The 23,666-nt window shown below is 35.7% G+C and overlaps 1 protein-coding gene across 6 annotated transcripts in view; it reads left to right on the forward strand.

The window, feature by feature from the left end:
- NARS2 (asparaginyl-tRNA synthetase 2, mitochondrial) overlaps window positions 1-23,666 on the forward strand; it is a 154,094-nt gene that overhangs the window by 73,531 nt on the left and 56,897 nt on the right. The window lies entirely within an intron of this gene.

Consider the following 23,666-nt stretch of genomic DNA (forward strand, 5'->3'; position numbering starts at 1 on the left):
CCTCATTTAGTAGGAGGCATTTGACCTAAATCTTAAGGAAAACCAGGTATTCCAAGATTTGTAGGTGAGGAGGAAATACGTGCTAAGTATGGAGGACAGTCAGTACAAAGGCACAGGGAGATGGAGCATTAAATGTGAGGAACAAGAACAGGCCAGTGTGGCAGAACTGTAGTGAGCATGGAAAGGTATAATATGTAAGGAGACTGGAAAGGTAGCAAAGGGCCAGCCTGTAAAGAACTGTATTTAACAGAAGAGGTTCTATTTGATTGTGGCTATAAGGAGCAACTGGGGTTTATTAAGGTGGAGGCATGCTAGGGCTGTGTGTAATGGTCATTATGGCTGCTATGTAAGGGATTGACTGGACTAAGGAGACTTAATGCAGGGAGGTTCACAGGTAAAGCTATTATAGTAGTCTAGGCAAGTAGTAGTGAGAACCTGAACTATGGTGGGGATTTTGTGAGTTAGAGAGAAGGGGTTGGATACAAAAGGTGCTATGGAGGTAGAAATGGCAAGACTTGTGAGATGAATGAAAGTGAGTAAATGAGGATACTTGGGTGACTGAAAGGAAGGTGGTGACCTAGACAGTAATAAGGAAGTTGGAAAAAAGGATAGGCTTTGAAAGAGAGATAATTATGTTGTGGAATATGGGGGGTTTGAGATGAGTATGGGATGGCAGACACTCCATGATGTGGGCCTGAGCCTCAGGAGAAGCTAGGGCTGGTTGTATAGACACATATTTGAAGGACTGTCATGTGGAGGACATACTAGGTTTGTTTTACTTGACCCCAGAAAACATCACTGAGAATACCTGGGGTACAGGTTGCCAAGGCAGGTTTTGACTTCTTTATATAAGGAAAAGCTTCCTGTGAATTAGAGCTGTCCAGAAATGGAGTGGGCTGCTTCAAGAGTTCTCTATCACTGTTTGTGGAAGGAATTCCTGTTCAGGTTACAGGGTTGTACTAAATTATCTCTAAGCTGCCTTCCAGGCTTTACTTTCTATGATTCTTTAGGCTCTGTGTGGTAATTGATATTGAATGTCCACTTTTTGATACTCTTCAGTCTCTTCTTGTTATTCTACCTTTTTAACCAATCCTTTCCTTGCTCCTTGGAGTCTTCTTCCTTTTCTTCTTCCTTCTTCTTCTTTGTCTGACTTGCCCAGGGCCACAAAACTAATAAGTGTCAAGTTTCTAAGGTTGGATTTGAACTCAAGTCCTCCTGGCTCTGAAGACCAGTGCTGTATCCACGGACCCACTTACCTGCCCCAAGAGCCCCCATTTCCTTCCTCCCACACCCTTATGTAGTACAGGGGAGACATAGTCCCCTTCTCTCTATAAACCTCATCTTGTGGTGATTTCATCTATCTTTGTTACTTCCACTATCACCTTTATGTGTGGCTGACTATAACATTTACATCATCTTTTAACTCTCTCCTAAGCTCATCTCTCTCTTTCTAGTTGATTATTTGGTATTTCTCCTAGAGTATCCCATGAGTGTCTCAGACTCAACATGTCTAAAAAAAACTGAGCATATTGCTTTTCCTCCAAAAAAAGTTGCTCCTCCTCCTGTTGTCTCTTTTCTGTCATTGTCTCCTGGACACCATTTTTCTAGTCACTGAAGCCTAAAACCTCAATGTCATCTTTTATTCCTCCTTTCTCTTACTTGTCAAAATAGTTAGCTACCAACTATGGTGAATTTTATCTGCACAATCTCATTTTAATTCAGTTATTCCTTTCCATTCCTACTATTACCATTTCTGAACAAGTCAGTTACCTTTTGTATGGGGTGTTGCCATAACCCCCAGTTGGTTTCCCTGCGTTCAATCTTACCTCCATCCTTTATATGCCTTTCAGATTTATTTATTTTATGCCTTAGGTAAAAGCATGATTAATTACTCCATTGCTTAAGATACTAAAGTCTTTTTTGACTACTAAGTAAAGTCCAATTCCATAGCCTAGGATTTTAGACCTTTCACAATAATAATTATTTTAGATTTTATTATTTTGCATACATTAGACATTATTTTATATATGTACATAATTTACATACATTATTACATATTTACATACATTAATGGATCATAGATTTAGAGCTAGAAAAATCATAGAGGTCACTTAATCCATACTCCTTATTTTACAGGTGAGAAACTGAGGCCTCAAAGTCATACCTAATAAGTGATGGAGCCTGGACTTAAATCCTGATTCCAAACTCAGCAGTCTTTCCATTAAACCTCTGACAACACTCTGGGTCTGGGCTTCTTTTATAACCTTCTTATACATTGCTTCCTGTACCTCTGTACAGGAGGTACAGGAACTCTGTCATGTACTTTGTATTTGTTCTTTTCGTTGCCTGTAACTTTCCCCATGTTGTGGGTGCTTCATTCCCCATTGAAATCCTACCTGTTCTTCAAGATCCAGCTCAAATGCCATCTCCTCTATAAAGCCTTACCTGATTTTACTCAGCTGAAAATGGTATTTCCTTCTTGTGAAACTTCATGAAACTTTGCAGCTCTCTAGGCCTGATATATTTTGTAAAAAAATTATTTTTTTCGTACATCTCATCTCCCACACTAGTTTACAAGTTTGAAGGCAAGTACCTGTCTTATTTGTCATGTATTTTCCTTAGCCAACAGTATAATACTCTCCATATAATATGCAGTTCAGTCCACCAGACATTTACTGAAAATCTACTTTTTGTAAGTCACCATGCTAGGTGCTGGATACAACAGTGAAGTATGAACAGTGTCTATTGAATATGAAATTCAGTATAAATGACATAGAAAAATGGATATAGGTGACATTTGGTAACCCTGAAGTATGGGCTGAGTTTTTGAGATATTCTGCCATTTAAACTAGCTCCTGTCAAAGTTGACTTTAATTTGCTGAGCAACCTTAACCTCTGTATCTCTGCTATGGAGTGTAACTATTCAGTTTTTTCAGAACAGTAAAAATATTCTTACTCTCTACAATGTATAATCTTTTGATCTTAGCTTTCAGCACCAGGAAAAATAATAATAAATGACCAGGCCATCAGTGACCAATAACCAAACCATCTTATAGCAATTCATTTGTTCCATAAAACAAGAAAAAATTACAATGGTTGTCTGGAACCATCTTCATAATTTCACTTGTGATTTGGCAAAATGTACTCAGAGATATTTTGGTTGTTATGTAATGTTAATGTCTGATTATCTTGAATACTGACTCCTACTCTGGGTACCTACACCTGGCTTTCCCATAATTTGGCTCAAATGCTGAGTACCAGTCTTTTCCCATAACTATATTGGCTTTTCACACATTTTCATTGATATCTTATTTTAGAAAAGGTTTATACTCAGATCTTTTGCTAGAGATTGATTTATCTAAAGCTTTATGGCTCGATGTTGAATATGTAGAAGATTGAATGAGAAGAAACTAACTTAAAATGTGATCACTGCAGTATAAGAAGAGAAACTTCACAGGATTATCTTTGCACCAAGAGACAATACATAGAATAAAGTTCAGCTTCAGGGCAGATGGAAAGATCAGAAGTCTTAAGAATACTTTAGCAGGGTGAATAGTAAGGTCCAGTAGGTCAGATGATAACGGCAGGGTTCTAGAGGGCATGGAGGGAAGGCAGATGGTAAGGCCTAGTGTTGATCAGACCAAAAGCAGAACCAGGAAAACTACATATGAGAACTACTAGAATTTAAATGAAAAGAACAAAAATAGAAACTTAACTCTATGTAATCATAATAGTCAATCTATTCCCTGGAAAATGCACAGACCTCCTGTGCAAAAGTGAGAGACTGTGATTGTGAAATGTTGCATATACCATCAAACATGGTTAATATGTTGGCTAACTTTGTTGAAATATCTTTTTTTTTCTCTTTCATTTTTATTGCTTATTATAAAGGAGGATTCACTGGGTAAAGGAGAGGAAGGGACATATCTGGAAATAAAGATGACATAAAAATAAAATATTTCAATAAAATTTAAACTCTGAATATTGTACATATGAGAATGTATACATATGTGTGTTTTAATGACAGAGCTGAACATTTGGGCAAACACCCCAAGGACATTAAAGACCCAAAAAAAGACTGCCACATATGCCAAAATATTCATTACATTTTTGTAATAAAAAATTGAAAACAAAGTAGGTGCCCATTGATTGGGAAATGGCTAAACAAACTATGTTTTATGGATTGGAATATTGCTGTGCATTAAGAAATTATGAAAAGGAATTCAAAAGAACTTGGGAAGTTTTGTACAAACTGGTTTAGAGTTGTACCAAATCAAAAAATGCCAAAATAAGCCAAACTCTGAAGAATTATACATTTGTAAAGTGCTTTATATGGTTGGTATCCCATTTGATCCTCACAGCAACCCTGAGAGATTGGTGCTGTTATTATCATCATTTTACAGTTAAGGATGCTGAGGCTGAAAGAGGTTGTGACTTGTCCATGGTCACAGCAAGTAAGGGTAGGATGAGATTTGAAGGTCAAATTTGAATTCAGGTCTTCCTAACTTAAGGTCTGATGTTTTATCTACTACATCACCTACCATACTTTCTTCATTACAGAGAAGGGTTCAGTGCCAAAGAGGTGGGTGGAGGCCATTCAGTGAAAGCTCTCTTTTCTCCCGTTATTCATCTCGCACTACTCAGATGCTTTCTGACACTGTTTTCTCCTTCACCCTTGTTTTATGTGAAGAGGGGCCTTTCTCCTTATCAAGGCTAACTCCTCTTCATGCACACGTGATCCCATTATATTCCGTCTTCTCCAGAAAATTACCCTCTCTATCATTCCTAATCTCACACTAATCTTCAGTCACTCCTTGTCTATTGGCTGCTTCCTAGCTACTTACAAACATGTCTCTTCTGTCCTCAAAAAACCCCCATTTGATTTACCCATCCCACTGACTGTCATTCTGTAGCTCTCCTTTTGTACCTAAACTCCTTAAGAAAGTCATCTACAATAGGTTCCTTCCTTTCCTGTCTTTTAGCTCTTTGCATTCTAAATACTGACTTCATCATTCAAGTGAAATTGCTTTCTCTACATTTATTAATGATTTCTTAATTGCCAAATCTAATGGTCTTTTTTCAGTTCTCATTCTTTTTTATCTCTTTGCCTGCAACCTTTAACACAGTTGATTTTCTTCTCCTTGATACTCTTTTCTCCCTAGTTTTAACGAAAATATATTTAATATTTTATTTTTTCCTCAATTACACATAAAAACCATTTTTAACATTTCTTAAATTTTGAGTTCCAAATTCTCTTCCTTCTTCCCCAGTCCCCTCATTGAGAAAGCAAGCAATTTGATTTAGGTTATGTATGTGCAGTCATGCAAAACATACTTCTGTACTGGTCATGTTGTGAAGGAAAACACAGACTGAAAAGAAGAAAAGGAAAGTTAAAAAAAAGGATGCTTTGATCTGCATCCATACTGCATCAGTTCTTTCTCTGAAGATGAATAACACTTTTCATCATAAGTCCTTAGTAACTGTCTTGAATCATTGTATTGCTAAGAATATCTAAATCATTCACAGTTGATGATTGTATAGCATTGTTGTAAAATCTGGTTCTGTTCCTGGTTCTGCTCATTTCATGTTTCATCAGTTCATGCAAGGCTTCCCAAGTTTTTCTGAGCACATCCTGCTTATCATTTCTTATAGCACAATAGCATTCCATCACATCATGTACCACAGCTTGTTCAGTCTTTCCCCAAATGATGGAAATCCATTCAATTTCCTAATCCTTTGCCACTACTAGAAGAGCTGCTATAAATATTTTTATACATATAGGTCCTTTTCCTTTTTTGTTCTTTATCTCTTTGTCTCCCTAGTTGTTTTTGTTTTTTAACACTACCTTCTCTTGGTTCCTCTTCTGAACTTTTCTTAGTCTTCTTTGCTAGACTCTTCATTCACATTAGGTGTCTCCAAACACTCTGTCCTGGGCTCTCTTCTCTTTTCCTTCTATATTATTTCACTTGATGATCTCATCAGCTCCTAAACAGCATTGTACAGTGGAAATACTTCTGTCACTAGTTATATAACTGTAAGCAAATCATATTACCTTTCTGAGCTCCATTTTCCTTAGTCCACAGTCACAAGCATTTATTTCATGTTTACTATTTGTTAGGAGTGTATGAGGTGCGTGCTCAAGGTAGACTAGCATCTCTGTGAGTGCTTGCTGAATTCTTTTCAGGGCTGCTCATCCAATTCTGGTGTTCACCTTTCACACAACTCTTACCTGTGACTCCAAGAAACTGTAACATTCACAGCAGCCACACTCTGGTAAAACTATCTTGGCAAACAGGCTAACCCGGGTTGAGGGTAACTGACAGGCCTCAAACCTGTTAGTGAGTTAGGAGGATGTCTTCCCCAAGCATGCAAAGACTAGAGAGATGGATAGAAGAGAACAACTTGTTCCAGTGACCATGAAGGCAGCTGAAGGAGGAGCTGTGGAGCACTTAGAGTTTGGTCAGACATCAAAGACACCAACGTCATCCACTGCATTCTGGACCATCATCAGTTGTCTTGACTTTTGGGTTGCCCCTGGACTTTAACAACTCTGGAAGCTGACAACTTTGTGCAGCACTGCCTCACTTAAATTCATATACAAGTCAAGACATCACACCGTGATGTCATTGGTCCTCTTCAAAATGAAGGACAAACAATTTGTAGGCATTGTGTGAAGTACTAGAGGCACAAAGAAAGGCAAAAGATAGTTCCTGATCTCAAGAGGTTCACAGTCTAAAGGGAGAGACAACATGCAAATAAGTATGTATAAATTATACTCGTGTGTGTGTATAAGAGAAAGAAACTTATGTTAAATTGGAGATAATCAACAAAGGGAAGGCTCACTGTAAGGGGAGTTGGGGGAGGCATCAGGAAAGGCTTCTTATATGTGATAACTTCAATTGGAACTTAAATGAAGTGAGGGAAGCCTGGAGGCAGAGATAAGGAGTATTTCAGGCATAGGAGATGAGGTGGTCAATGAAAATGCATAGAGTAGGGAAAAGGAGTATTTTGTGTGAGAAACAAGGCAGTGAGTGTCACTGGACTGAAGAGAAAGTGGTGAAGAGTAAGATGTAAGAGGACTGGAAGAATTAGAGGTGCAGGGGCCAGGTAATGGAATGGACTTTAGATGCCAAACAGAGGATTTTACATTTGATCTGAAGGTAATAGGGAGCCACTGGAATTTCTTGAATAAAGGAGTGACATAGACCTATGCTTTAGGAAAATAAATTTGATTGTTGAGTGGAGGGTATAGACTGTAATGGGAGGACTTGAAGGAGACCAACAAGGCTTTTTAAAATAATTTATGACTGTAAAATAGGGATACACTGCCTCTCTTGTTTTTGATCATGATTTTCAGGTAGTCCAATGATTTTTAAATTCTCTCTCCCGGATCTATATTACAGGTTAGTTGTTTTTCCAGTAAGATATTTCACATTGTCTTCTGGTTTTTTTTTTCATTCATTTGGTTTTGGTTTATTGTTTCTTGATTGCTCATAAAGTTATTAGCTTCTATTTGTTCCATTCTCATTTTTAAGGAATTATTTTCTTCAGTGACTTTTGGATCTCCTTTTCCATTTGGCCAGCTCTGCTTCTCAAGGCATTCTTCTCCTCATTGGCTTTTTGGACCTCTTTGACCATTTGGCCTACTCTGTTTTTTTAAGGTATTATTTTCTTCAGTATTTTGGGGGGTCTCCTTTACCAAGCTGTTGACTTGTTTTTCATGATTTTTTTTGCATCACTCTCATTTCTCTTCCCAGTTTTTCCTCTACCACTCTTACTTGATTTTTGAACTCTTCCATGGTCTGAGATCATCATATTTTTCTTGGAGGCTTTGGATGGAGGAGCTTTGACTTTGTTATCTTCTTCTGAGTGTGTTGATCTTCCTTGTCACCACAGAAACTTTCAATAGTCATAGTTTTTTTCATTATTTGCTCATTTTTCCAGTTTATTAGTTGACTTTTAAGTCTTTGTTGAAGTAGAGCTCTGCTTCCAGGGTGGATAGCACACTATCCTAAACTTCAGGGTTTTTGTGCAGCTGTTTTCAAAGATACTTCTAGGATTCTGTAAGTTTTCTATTCTTCCAAGGTGATATGATCTAAGGAGAGGTGCTTACTACTCTCCTGGCCTGTGCTATGGTCTGTGAGCAACCACAAGCATTCTTTTCTGCCCTGGAACTGTGAGGAGGGTCCCACCTCCTCTCTGGCTGCAAGCTTTGCTGTGCTTAGTGCTCCTCTTTACCCTGGAACTGCCACCCAGGACTGGGATCTGGATCCAAGTATGGGCAAAGCAATAGAGTCTTGCCCCAGTGCTAGCAAAAAGACCCCTGTAAAATCTCCTTCTGACCAGTTGTTAAATCCCCTTACTGTCTGTGGACTGAGATCTCCTGACGTAACCACTACTGCTGCTGATTCAGTGACTCCCAAAGCCTGCTCCTGGTTTGCTGGGGCCAGGGCTGTGCTGGCACAGCCTGCATTGAACTGCACTCCATTCCCACCCAGGTGTAATAGACCTCTACTGCTGACCAAAGTTGTCTTGGGCTGGAGATTTGTTTCACTCTTTCTTTTTGTGGGTTCTGCTGCTCTAGAATTTGTTTAGAGTCATTTTGTAAAGATATTTAGAGGGGTTTGGGGAAAAGTTCAGGCGAGTCCCTGCCTTTATTCTGTCTTGGCTCCCCTATATACTGCCTCTCTCAAATGGCATATGGGTAGTATAGTAAATACAGCACTAGGCCTGGAGTCAGGAAGACCTGAGTTCAAATCCAGCCACAGGCACTTAATTAGCCATGTGACTAGGCAAACATTTCACCTCTGTTTGCTTTAGTTTCCCTCATCTGTAAAAATGGGAATAATGACAGTATCTACCTCCAGGGTTGTTTTGAGAATTACATGAGATAGTATTTCTTAAACACTGAATACTACCTGCATGTACTAAGTACTCTGTCAGTTCTGGCTGCTATAATAATAGTTATTATTATTATTGTCAAATGAAATAGAATACTTTTAAAAACTACATAAATGTCACCTGTCATTATTATTACTCATATAGGCTTCCTCTTAACTACAGTTGCCTTTTGAAAGGAAAATCATAAATCTGCTATTTGCTGTTATAATCACTTTATTATTTTATTTCTGTAGTTATTTTTCTTTTTAAATTAATAAATAATTAGGCTCCTGTGTAATAGTTTGTTTTTTAGGTCTATATTTGCAGAACTTCCTACATAATTTGGCTTGTTCTAGACAAAACACATATGTTTAATGTTGTGGTAAACAGGCCAAAAAATTCAGGCCACCATCATGAAGGAAAGTTAAAAATCCTCAAAGTTTGAACTGACATTCAAATACACATACACACACACACGTAAATGTACATATATGTAGAATGCCATTGTGGTAGGTTCTGGGAATACAAAAAGAAAAATTAAATAATTCCTGCCTCTAAGAACCTTGTGTTCTTCTATGGAAATAAAACATGTACATATATAAGTATATGCAGAATAAATACAACCTAATGGAGGAGTGGTATGGAAAAGTCACCAGCTGACAAGAGAGGTCAGAAAATGCTTTGTATAGAAGGAGCGGATAAGATGATAAAGGAAAATGGTGAGTCTTGTGGAGACAATGCAAAAACAAGCATATATATGCAGTGTGGGTGAACCTGTGAATGAGTACAACCATCTTGGAAAGCGATTGGGAATTATATGGGAAAAAAATTAGTAAACAATGTATCTTTTGACTGAGCTATACCATTGTTAGGCTGTACCTAAAGAGATGAAAGAAAGAGGAAAGGGTCCTTTGTGTATAAAGGTATTTAGAGCAACTCTTTTTGTGGTGTAAAAAAGTATAAACTAAAAGGATGGTCACCTTTTGAAGATTGACTAAATAAGTTGTGGTATATTAATGTGATTAATATTAATGTAATTAATTATTGTTATATTATTGTATTATTGTGCTGTAGGAAATGAGGAAATAGATGATTTCAAAAAGACATAGACTTTTATGAAATAATGCAGAGTAAAATAAGCAGAACCAGAAGAACATTTTGAACTAAAAGGTCAATATTATAAAAATGAAAAATTTTGAAGACTTTTATAAACTGATGAAGAAAGAAGTGAACAGAACCAGGAAAATCATTTATGTTATGACAGTACTGTAAAAACAGCTTTGAAAACTGTAGAAACTATGATTAATATAGTGGTCATTCATGATTTTAGAGGACCGCTGTTGAAATATGCTATCCATGACAGAGAGGTAATGGATTTAAGGTGTAGAATAAGACCATAAATCTTTTGTATTTGGAGCAGCTATGTGGCATGGTGCATAGTAAGCCAGGCCTGGAATCCTGAGTTCAAATCTAGCCTCCAACACTGGCCAAGTCACTAACCCTATTTGCCTCAGTTTCCTCATCTATAAAATGAGGTAGAGAAGAATGGCAAACCACTTTATTATCTTTGCCAGGAAAACCTCAAATGGGGTTACAAGGAGTTGGACATGACTGAAACAACTCGGCAACAACAAAATAATTTTGTTTATAGACATTGAGGAATTTGTTTTTGCTTGACCGTGCAAGAGATTTGTTTTTCTTTTTTTTCTCCAATGATGTGAGGAGTGGGAGAGAGAAAAAATAGATTTCTGTTTATTTGAAAAAAAATAGGGATGTTTGTCCGTATATACCACAGGTGCATTTTCACTGTGTTACTGGTTTTACTTTGCTGTTTTACCTTGTTGCAAGAGTCCATTCATGAAGTACCAGTAATCTGTAAATGTATGTAATATAAAAGTAGAATACAGCAACGAAACTGAAAATGACAAAAACAAAAAAGAAAACTTGGGATTGTCAGAGGCAGATGTGAAGAGGAAACGTATTCCAGGTTTGAGAGACAGATTATACCAAGGCATAGAGACAGAAGATGGAGTATTATGAGTCTGAAATAGCAAGAAAATCAGTTTGACTGGATTGCGATCCATCCTGTTCATTTATTACCATTAACAATTATGCAGTACCTAATTAACTGCTGTCATGTTTCAGTTCTGTGAACACTGAAAGTGTAATGAATAAGGCAAACGCATTCTATTATTTGGAATTCATTAAAAATATGACATTTATCTCAGTAATATGGCTAAAAGGCATAATCCTAGCTTAATGTGTTCATTTAACCAACATTTATTTAGTAGCTGTATTTGCCTATCCATACACAAATTACTATGATAAGTATTGTTAAATGATATTAAATAATCATCAAACATTTTACGTGCCTACTATGTGACATAATAGGAAGCTGTCCTATGAAAGCATGTATAGGGGACTGGATGTTATTGTTAGAAAGTTAATGTTTGGGAAGTCACAAAGATGGCAGAACAGATGGAAAGACAATGGGCAAACATTTATAAATCCTTGCTTACATAACATCAGGCATGATGGTAAGAATAGGGAATAACAAAAAAAAGCTAAATGTCCCTGTTTTCTAGGAGCTCACTTTCTAATGGATAATTCAGAAATGAAAATATGTAGGTAGACCTAAGATATATATTGAATTAATAGAAAGTAATCTTGTAGGGGAGAGCATTAGCAGCTGGGGGGATTAGGAAAAAGGTGGAATTTGAGCTGAGTCTCGGGAAACTGGAGAAACAAAGAGGCAGAGGTAAAGAAAAAGCACACCTGGCATGGGGAACAACCAGTGCAAAAATCTGGAGTTAGGAAGCATAGTTTGTTTTGGTTTGGTTTTTGTTTCACTAGAAGCTATCAGCAAATTCCTTTCATTGGCACTTTATCTATGTGTTCTCATGTTCTGAGCAGTTTTCCTTATTACTTCTTGCATTTTGATGTTTATTTATGTAGTTATTTATAAAGTATCACTATGAAGAATACCAATGTAGCTGGATTTTAAAGCTTGTAAAGGGCAATCAAGTGTGAGAAGGCTAGAAAGGTGAAAAAGAACCAGATTGTGAAGTTTTAAATGCCATAATAAACATAATAATAGCTAGCATTTTATTTTTTTATTTACGGAGGACTTTATTCTTAATCCCAAAGGAATAGAGAACCACTAGAACTGATTGATTGTGGGAGGTGTATATATGTGTGACATGATCATACCTACACTTTAGAAAAAAATCACTTTGACAGCTGAGTGGAAAGATGGATTAATGCAAGGCAACCAGTTATAACTAGTCAGTCATTTATTAAATACCTACTATGTGTCCGGCACTGTGCTAAATGCTGGTTATAAGGTTATTATAATCTTGATGAAAGATGATGAGTGCCTGAGTTAGAATTGTGGTTGTATGAGTGGAGAGAAGGAAATGTAAGATTTCATAGTGGATTGAGTGGGGTGGGGTGAGTGCCAGAGGGGATTTGAGGATGACACTGAGGTTGTAAGCCTGAATAACTGACTGAATAGTTGTAACCTGAATTATAATAGGAAACTTGGGAAGAAGGGTAGATTGGGGGAAAACATGATAAATTCTGTTTTGGTTATGCTGATATCTTTGGGACATCTAGTTCATTCTGTCCATAAGGCAGTTGGTATTGTGGAACTAGATTGATCCAGGATGTGTGTAAAGGGGCAGTCCTAGACGAGAAGGGACACTTCCTCATCAAGAGAGGAGTAGGAGTGAAGGAGGAAATGGTGCTAGAAGATGTTTGAACAGTGTATATTAAGGAGGCAAGAAGAGGGAGTTCTTCATGAATAAAAAGAGATAGTGTGTTTGGTAGAAAAGATCAAGGGGAATATGTGTCATGAGAGGCTTGAGAAAAGATGAGAAGTTTTAGAACAGCTGCTCTGGAAATTGAACTATTGAATCGGTATTGACTTGTTGAGTAAGGGCACAGTTGAGATTAGGTAACAAAATTTGGGAGAGCCAGTACAAAATACGCACAGACATAGGAAAATGGGGTATCATGTGAAGAGCAACAAATAAACTATTATGGCTGAACTATACACGGTACAGAGGAGAGTAATGTATAAGAAAACTGGAAATGTGGGTAGGGGCACTCCAGAACAGCTAAACAAGTCTAATCATCCCTGAATAAATATTGTAAGACAAAAGAATGTGAATTAGCATCTGATGAGGCAGAGCACCTTGTGGAATACCAAGACAGCATGGAATCATAGCAGAATATTTCTGAATGTTTTAAAAGAGAATTAAGAATTATGAACATTGATTTTTAAAATTTGCAATTAAGAGAGTAGGGACATAACTAAAAGCAAGAAAACCTTTCCCTAACTTCATGTCAATTTCAAGTAGAAGTCATGTAGGCTGCCAGTTGCATTGAGCCAGGCTTAAAGTCTTTCACATGTCTGTCGGGAAATCGAGTCAGGAGAATCCTACCTCAGCTCAGGCAGAATAGTCTTTCTCCCAACCTTCCCATGAGATCACCCTCTGCATTTCATACCTGCACCTCACAGGGTTGGTGGCATCATGGATCAGTGGCTCAGACAGCCTTTCTTGATATCCATAGCTAGAGTCAAACTCAGAAAAAGTCAGTTAACCATCCCATAAAATCTTAAATAGCAAGCTCCAGTCATCAGCTTCAGATATGACTATAATCTCACATTGGTTAAGGGACATTTTTAAAGTGAGCCTTGCATGCATTTCTACACTTGTTCTGGTTCCTGATTAAATAACAAACATAATATCAAATTTACCATTTCTCCCCATAAAACTTTCTAGGTCTTTAGGTACTATAACTTCACAATAGTACCAAACTTTGTTCAAGTATTCCACAGGTTACTACCTCCCTGTAAGAAAATTGCACTGAAATTCTTTTCCTCAAACTGAAGATGTCTCCAATTTAGTCTTAACTTTAAATGTATCCCAGCCTTAGTTTATGGGATATTTCTTTTCCTTTATCTAATTACTTCCATATTTTTCAGAAAGAATGTTCTGTTCCAGGGACTTTGTTCTTTCAAATGACTGTGGCTACTCATTCAGATTGAAAACAGCAAGATTTCACATGCTTGCATTACGCTCACATTTTTCAGGCTACTTGCTTTGATTACAGAAAACTACAATAGAAAGGATCACATCCACATTATAGCCAGACTCAGGAATAGTCAGGTGGGAAACATTCCTTTTCAAAGGAACACAATGGGGAAACTGAGCCAGTAGGATCTCATCCCAGACTGAGGCTAGGATTGTCGTTTCAGCTTTTTCTCAGATACAAATCTCCACCTGTTCTCTCTGAGTAGCTAATGGTATCTCCCCCAGATGGTGGATTCTTGAGCTTAGAACATAATTTGTTAATAGTCCCAGAAGCTTTTACATCAGATGACAAGTCTCATTAATTAAAACTTTACTAGGATTCATATCTTAAATTCTAAATTTGTCCTAAACGCTAATGACCAGAGATCATTTTTGTTGGCTTTATGAACCAGGTTTGGAAGCTAGCCGATTTCTGACCCCATTGCCACCTCAGTAACACTTCCAATCTTCCAGCCTTAGGGACCCAGGGTGAGACCCATGGGGCCTTCCCTGTAGCTGTTGCCCCTTTCTCCCTTCCCTCTTGCCAGGTGGGGATGGGTAAAGCTCTCTCTTTTAATCCAATCTGAGATAAATCGAAAAACCCTGTGACTTTTTGCACTCCAACTGAACTCCCCAGATATCAGAGTTTCACCCTCAAAACTCAGAATATTTCATGGTAGACTTGAATATAAACTTCTGTTAAGTTTTTACAGCAAATTAGCTTACAAATAGAAATTTGGTAGGCCTTCTAAAAATCAGACAAAAAATTTCACAAAACATTTCTTTGTAAAAAGTAATTTCCCCTCCTTAAAAACAGCTTACAATTTATCCTGATATTATTAATTCCTAAATACCACAAAATTCACAAATTTTCTGGTCACAAAACTTTTGTACATAATTGACAAAAATTACAAGAGGAGATCTTACAGTGTCTTAGTTAACAATCTTACAAATGTCATAAGTGGTAGTAAAATAATTTTAACTAAAACTTCCTTTTAAATAAAGACAAAACTTGGAAGTTTATGATTCCTTAAATTATAGCATATGGTCAAATAGAATGACTTAACAGCTTCTTAACCTATTCATCATTTTTCTCTGACAGTATAATTCTTAGCAACATTTAGTTTTCTACAATCACTACAATATAACTTGGATTTTTTTCCCCCCTTTCTTCCCCTTCTTACCCCATCCCTCCTCCTTCCCTCCCTTAAATGGCATACAGTTTTATTTAGGTTCTGCACATCTGTTCCTATTAAATACATTTTCCACCATAGTCATGTTGCATAGAAGAATTAAAATAAATGGAAGAAATTATATAACAAACCAAAACATAATACAAAAGAAAATGATCTGCTATATTCTGCAATTGAATTCCATGGTTCTTTCTCTGCGTGTGGAAGGTATTTTGCCTTAAAGGATCATTGGGAATTTTTTAGGTCCTTGCATTGCAATGAAGTTCTAAGTCTGCCAGAAAAAATTCTCACACACTGTGGTTGTTGCTGTGTACAAAGTTCTCCTAGTTCTGCTCCTTTCACTCAGCATCAGATCATATAAATCTTTCCAGGCCTCTCTGAAGCCTTCTTGTTCATCATTTCTTACAACACAATAGTTTTCCTTTACATTCATATACCATAATTTATTCAGCCATTCCTCAGTTGATGGACATCCCCTTGATTTCCAGTTTTTGGCCACCACAGAGTGCTGCTGTAAATATTTTTGTACATGTGGGACCCTTTCCCATTTTTATGATCTCTTGGAGATACAGTCCTAGAAGCAATATTGCTGGGTCAAAGGGTATACACATTTTTGTAGCCCTTTGGGAATAGTTCCAAATTGCTGAATTAGCGTTACAGCTCTCCCACAGCTCCAGCATTTATCATCTTCCTCTTTTGTCATGTTAGCCAATCTGATAGGTGTGATATGGTATCTCAGAGCTGTTTTGATTTACATCTCTCTAAACAAGTGATTTAGAGCATTTTTTTCATATGTCTGTAGATAGCTTTAATTTCTTCCTCTGAAACTGCCTGTTCATATTCTTTGACCATTTATCAATTGGGGAATGACTTGTGTTCTTGTACTTTTGTCAGTTCTGTATATATTTTAGAAATGGGGCCTTTATCACAGTCACTAATTGCAAAAATTCTTTCTCAGTTTTCTACTTCCCTCCTAATCTTGCATTGGGTTTGGTTGTGCAAAAACTTTTCAATTTAATGTAATCAAAATTACCCGTTTTGCACTTCATAATGCTTTCTATCTTGTTTTGTCAAAAATTCTTCCCTTCTCCATAAATCTGATAATTATACTATTCCTTGCTCCACTAATTTGTTAATAGTATCAATCTTTATACCTAGATCATGTACCCATTTGGACTTTATTCTTGTGTACAGTGTCAGGCATTAGGCTATGCCTAGTTTTCACCACAATGTTATCCAGTTTTCCCAAAGATTTTTGTCAGATAATGAGTTCTTATCCCAAAAGCTGGGGTCCTTGGATTTATCAAACAGTAGATTGCTATATTCATTGACTAATGTGCCTTGAGTACCTAACCTGTTCCACTGGTCTACCCTTCTGTTTCTTAGCCAGTACCAAGTGGTTTTGATAATTGCTGCTTTGTAATACAATTTGAGATCTGGTAGAGCTAGGCCACCTTCCCTAGCATTTCTTTTCATTAGTTCCCTTGATATTCTGGGCCTTTTGTTCTTCCAGCTGAATTTTGATATTATTTTTTCCAGCTCTAGAAAATAATTATCTGACAGTTTGATTAGTGTGGCACTAAATAAATAAATTAATTTAGGTAGAATTGTCATTTTTATTATATTGGCTTAGCCTACCCACGAGCAACTGATGTTTTTCCATTTACTTAGATCTGATTTTATTTGGGCGAAAAGTATCTTGTAGTTGTGTTCATATAGTCCCTGGATTTATTTTGGCAGGTAGACTCCCAAATATTTTATGGTGTCTACCCAAGCTTTAAATGGGATTTCTCTTTCTATCTCTTGCTGTTGGGCTTTGTTACTAATATATAGAAATGCAGAAGATTTGTGTGGGTTTATTTTGTAACCTGCAACTTTGCCAAAGTTATTATTTCAAGTAGTTTTTTACCTGAATCTCTGGGATTCTCTAAGTATATCATCATATCCTCTGCAAAGAGTGATAACTTAGTTTCTTCTTTGCCTATTCTAATACCTTCTATTTCTTTTTCTTCTCTTATTGCTCCAGATAACATTTCTAGTACCAAATTGAATAATAGTGGTAATAATGGACATCCTTTTTTCACTCCTGATCTTATTGGAAATGCATCTAGCTTATCTTCATTGCATATAATGCTTGCTGAAGGCTTTAGGTAGATACTGCTTATTATTTTATGGAAAGTTCCATTTATTCCTATGCTCTCCAGTGTTTTTAATAGGAATGGGTGTTGTATTTTGTCAAAAACTTCTTCTTCTGCATCTATTGAGATAATCATGTAGTTTCTGTTAGGTTTGTTGTTAATATGATCAGTAATGCTAATAGTTTTCCTAATATTGAACTAGCCCTGCATTCCTGATATGAATCCTGCCTGATCAAAATGGATTCTTCTCGTGATAAGTTGCTGTATTCTTTTTGCTAAAATCTTATTTAAAATTTTTGCATCTATATTCATTAGAGAAATTGGTCTATAATTTTCTTTCTCTGTTTTGTCTCTTCCTGGTTTAGGTATCAAAACCATATTTGTATCATAAAAAGAATTTGGGAGGACTCCACTGATTTTCCCAAATAGTCTATATAGTATTGGAATTAACTGTTCTTTAAATGTTTGATAGAATTCACTTGTAAATCCATCTGGCCCTGGGGATTTTTTTGTAGGGAGTTCATTGATGACTTGTCTAATTTCTTTTTCTGAGATGCAGTTATTTAAGTATTCAGCTTCCTCTTCTGCTAATCTGGGCAATTTATATTTTTTAAAATAATCATCCATCTCATTTAAATTGTTGAATTTATGGGCATAAAGTTGGGCAAAGTCACTTCTAATTATTGTTTTAATTTCCTCCTTATTGGAGGTGAGTTAACCCCTTTCATTTTTGATATTGGTAATTTGGTTTTCTTCTTTTTTTTAATCAAATTGACCAAAATTTTATCAATTTTATTGGTTTTTTCATAAAACCAACTCTTAGTTTTATTTATTAGTTTGATAGTTTTCTTAATTTCAATTTTATTAATCTCTCCTTTGGTTTTCAGTATTTCTAATAGACAACAAAGCAATATCATTACTAAACACATATACTTCAAGTAGTATAGCAACCAGATTCTTAGAGGAGAAGTTAAGGGAGTTACAGGAAGAAATAGACAGCAAAATTATACTAGTGGGGGACCTCAACCTCCTCTTCTCTGAACTTGATAAATCTTACCTTAAAATAAACAAGAAAGAAGTTAAGGAGTTGAATAAAACTCTGGATAAGGTAAATATGATAGATCTGTGGAGAAAATTGAATGGTGATAAGAATATACCTTTTTCTCAGCGGTACATGGCACATATTACAAAAATTGATCATGTCCTAGGGCATAAATACCTCACATTCCAGTGCAGAAAGGCAGAGATAGTCAGTGCATCCTTTTCAGATCTTAATGCAATAAAAATTATATGTAATAAAAGACCATGGAAAGATAGACCAAAAATTAATTGGAAACTAAATAATCTAATCCTAAAGAAGGAGTGGGTTAAACAGCAAATAATAGAAACAATCAACGACTTCATTCAATAATAAGACAACCTACCAAATCTTATGAGATACTGCAAAAGCAGTTCTTAGGGAAAGCTTTGTCTTTGAATGCCTACCTGAATAAAATAGAGAAAGAGGAGATCAATAAATTGGGCATGCAGCTGAAAATGCTCGAAAAAGAACAAATTGAAAATCTCCAAGAAATTACTTTTTAAACAACCCATTACCAATTTAGGTAAATGCACTTTCAAACCTTACACAGAGAATAAATTACAATTTTAAACCACTCTATTCATTTTCGTAATAGCCAAGATTTCAAATGGAAAAATCTGCCATTATAGCAAACATCAGTGGCATTATCATTATGTTTATAACCAAATATAACCATTTCTAATTAGCAAGTTTTTATCACATTCCTTTTAAAAAACTCATTTGTATACAACAAAATCCAGATTTTAAAATTGCTTTAACTCAATTTCTACCTCAAAGAGAACTTGAGAAATACTTTTGAAAAATAAAGTAATAACACAAATAATAACTTCAGATGATATCAGTTGCATTTCCAGAAATTATTGATCTTCTTACTTTTGGTATTTAAAACCCATTTCAGAGTTATGCAGTATGAAACAATTACCTTAAATTAGAGAGATAATAATGTTGAAACATTTTAATTACATATACATACACACACATACACGTGTGTATATGCATATGTATGTATGTATGTATAGCCCAATGCTCCTGGCCTTTTAAAAGACAGGGCTGTATATTCCCAACTCTGCATAATCTTTTTCCTGCTTACTTAAAAAAAAAAGGCTGGTGTTCCATCTCCTTTCTGAGACTTCAGACTAAAAAAAAACAAACCAAAATACTTTAGGTATTTCAACCTCTTACTCCCATTCTTCTGAGTTGTTTGCAAAAGGCTTTAATCAGATTAGCTTAAAGGTTTTAGCCCAGACAAAAACAACTGAGGAATTTGAATCAAAGCTGACAAGGGTTGACTGGCTTCCCTTCCAAGCAGAGACCTTTAGAGTTTAATAATTGATTGAACCAGTATCTTTACCATAGTCAACACCAATATTAAATTTAATAAAACCTTCCCATGGATCAATCCATCCTGAAAGACAGATAGGCAGTAGTCCCTCTTAACTTTCCATAACTTTGTTGGTCATCAAATCAGGATACAAATTTTCACTTCAAAAGTAGGATGGGGGAGGGAGTGACTAAGCTCATGGGTCTAAGGGAACATGAGCTTACTGCTGCTCCACCCCATCTCAGTCATTCCTTTTTTCTGTTGTACCTTTCAGATATTTTCACTCTTTTCATTTTTTTATTAATTTATTTGTTTTCAGTTTTCTGCAATCACTTCCATAAGTCTGCAATTTTCTCCCCCTCCCTCACCATTTCCTCCCCTAGGTGGCATGCAATCTTATATGGATTCTACACATACATTCTTATTAAACACATTTTCACATTAGTCATGTCATGTAGAAGAATTAAAATGAATGGAAGAAACCATGAGAAAAAACAAAACGTAACACAAGAGAAAATATTCTGCTTCATTCTGCGATGCAGTTTCATAGTTCTTTCTCTGGATGTGGAAGGCATTTTGCCTCGAGTTCATTGGGAATGTTTTAGGTCCTTACATTGCTGTGAAGGGCTAAGTCTACTAGAAAAATTCCTCGTACACTGTGGTTGTTACTGTGCTCTCTTTTCTAATCCTTACTCTGACCACCTCCCCCCCTTTACATTTCAAATAAATTTTTAAAAAAACATTATGCTCACCAATTTCATCCAGCTTTCCTTTACCTTGGAAACTTAAACAAGTAAAATACCTAACAGTTTATACACTAAGAGAACTATTATTTGACATTATATGCACTTAAAACACAAACTTTAGCAAAATTGGGCACCTCCTGTTCTCCAGAGTGAGGTTCCTTTTTTCTGATGCTAGATCCCAGATGAGCCCCCAAATTGTGAAAAAAACATCTTCACTCTAAACAAAGAACATTACTCATTGTGAAGCCAGGAAAGTTCTTATTTTATTTTAGCCAATTATTCTACATTCCTAGTGAATGGATCCCTCCAGAATGGAGACCACACTTGCTCAGACAAATGCAGCACTTTTTATGCCATTCCCAATTTGAATTTCCCCCCTTGCTCTCCATTGCTACCTAGATGCAACCTCCTGAACCACCCACTTCATGTTCTCCTTACTGACAGGTTCCCCATCAAACAGTTCATTAAGCATGTATACAAGTTTCTGACTACCTGATCAGAAGCCTGGTTCTGTTCTCTGTTTAGAGCCAGTCACCTGTGACTTACATTCTGCTGTCACTGAAAGCTGGGAGGAGCTTTAATCCTGTGGAAACAGAATTCCTTTGTTTCCCCACACTAGAAAGAAAACAGATTACACAAACTTTTTGCATTTTTAGTACCTCAGACAACAGAAATCCAAAACAGGTAAACCATTCCTGTAGTCTCTCAGAAAGAAGAGAGTCTGTGTGAGTAAGGAGGCAGGCAAAGCAAGAAGTTGAAACTGGGGGTGAGAAATGGGCAAATTTGTTTTGGTGGTGGTAAGAGATACCACTGATAAATGGTCCCATGGTAGAAGAGAGATATTCTATTAAGGTAGATTAGGACTTTAAAATGTGTATACTCTTTAGGGATTTGGTGCTTAGGCTACTCATCTTTCCTCAGGAAAGGCAGAATCAGAGCTCTTGAGTACAACTTGCACTCAGAAGAGCAGGAGGATATAGACAAAGCACGATTTCATGGGAAATGCGTTAGGGAGAAAAATGACTGGAGAGAAAGAAGGTTAATGAACTGCATGATCAGAGACGTAAAAAAACTCCTACCTTGGGCAAAAGGGAAGCACAACAGAGAAAGGGGGAAGAGGGCAGAAGGAATGATTTGCAAGGCAATAATAAGTTAGAAACTATTTAAAAGACACAACCCACAATAGGTACTTTAGAAATTTATGCTATAAGGAATATGGAAGCTAAAGAAGGACCAAGTAAGTAAAAGTCATGAATCAAGAAATAAAAGTCTAGAATAGATTGAAAGGAAAAATAAATAATGAAGGCCCCAAAAATGAAATTTTAAATAACTAATGAGTAAAACAAGTTGAAAGGAAGATTTTATTGACTACTTAATTGAGGAAAAAAATGAATTTTTAAGTTAAGAAAAACTCCAAAACTAGGGAAAAGGGTAACAAATGGGGAGGGTTGAACACTAGACAATGAGTAAAGAGCAATTGGGAATAAGGTTGCCTTAAAGTAGATTAAGCTAAGATAGCTGAAAAGACAAAGTACTTGTGTTTACAGAGAAAGAAGGGAAAATATCCTACTTTTTTTTAAAAGAAAATATTACAAATAAATGGAGGATAATGTAAAACTAACTCTCATAACTCTAAATATAAATTAAACAGTTCAATAAAATGAAAAAGTTATAGATTATATACCTAAACAAAAACTTTATAATCTGTTGCTTGCAAAAAGCACAGCTAAAAAAAATCAAAGATGTACACAGTAAAAATGAGAGAACAGGATAAAATTTATTATGCACCACGTGAATCCAAAAAAGTCAGGAGTTGAAATCATGCTGTTAGACAAAGCAAAAACAGACATTCATAACATAAAAAAATAAGGAAACTACATTATGCTGAAGGCAATCATAGGCAATAAACCAGCACCAGTGTTAAATTTATATGCACCAAATGCCTTAGTATCTGAATTCACAAAGGAAAAATTAAATTAACTACAAAAAGTTACAGATAACTACATGGTAGTGGCAGGAGGTTTCAGTATCTCAGTTTTGAACAAGTGTAACAGGGACATAAACAAAAGGGAAAATACAGAACTGAGTAAATTACTAGAGAAATCAGAGCTAAAAGACATGAATTGTTCTAAATAAAATTATAAATGACATGATGTACAAAAATTGAAGTATTGCAAACATAAATAGCAATTATTAATTATGTAGTTTACAGACCATAATGCAATAAAATAATTATTAATTCAGGAAACAAACAAAAGACACAAGTTCAAGTGGAAATTTAGCATTAAAATCCTAAATAATGAGATCAAAGAACAAATGATAGAATTTAGGATTATGTATTTATTGTGTAATTATGTAAAAGAAAAGCATAGCCATACCAAAATTTCTGAGATGCAGCAGAAGTAGTCCTGGGAAATGAGGGAATAATCAGATCCTTACATACATATGTTGACAAAATCGAAAAAGAAGATTGATGAAAATATTCATATTTTTTATTGCAAAGCCAACAGCTCTGAAATAAGCACATAAAAAATTATATTAAGTGTTAGAGAAGTAGATAAAGTGGACACCAAAAAAAAGAACAACTAATAAATTTGATAAATCTTTAGCTACTCTGATTAAAAATAGTGCAGAAAATCAAATCAAGAAAAAAATGAACATGGTAAACTTACAGCAAAATTAGCAGAAATAAAAAGAATTATCAGAATCTACATTGTATACTTACATGCTAGCAAAATTGAAAATACAAAAGAGTAATAACTTCAAAATATAAAATACCCCAAAGATATATATGTATGTGTGTGTATATATATACATATATATGTATGTATGTATGTATGTATACCCCAAATAACAAACATAGCTCTTAATTCAATCTCAGAAAAAAAACTACAGCTAGCTGTAAAGGAACTGCTAAATTGTAAAAAATAGCAAGTACAATAAGAAGAAACTCCTGGTCCTCATGAATTCACATAAGAATTCTGTCAAACTTTTAACAAACAATTGGGACCTATACTACACAAATTATCTCAAAAATTAAGAAAGAAAACACCTTACCAGATTCCTTTTATGAGATATAGGCCTAATACCAAGAAAGGATAAAGCACAAAAGGAGAATTACAGATCAGTATCAATCAATATCAATTCAGAATTTTTTATACTTTATTTTTTTAATACATAGTTTATTTATTTTCAGTTCTTAACATTCACTTCCACAAGAATTTGAATT

The sequence above is a fragment of the Notamacropus eugenii genome, chromosome 5, assembly GCF_028372415.1.
Source record: "Notamacropus eugenii isolate mMacEug1 chromosome 5, mMacEug1.pri_v2, whole genome shotgun sequence".
Lineage (NCBI taxonomy): Eukaryota > Metazoa > Chordata > Mammalia > Diprotodontia > Macropodidae > Notamacropus > Notamacropus eugenii.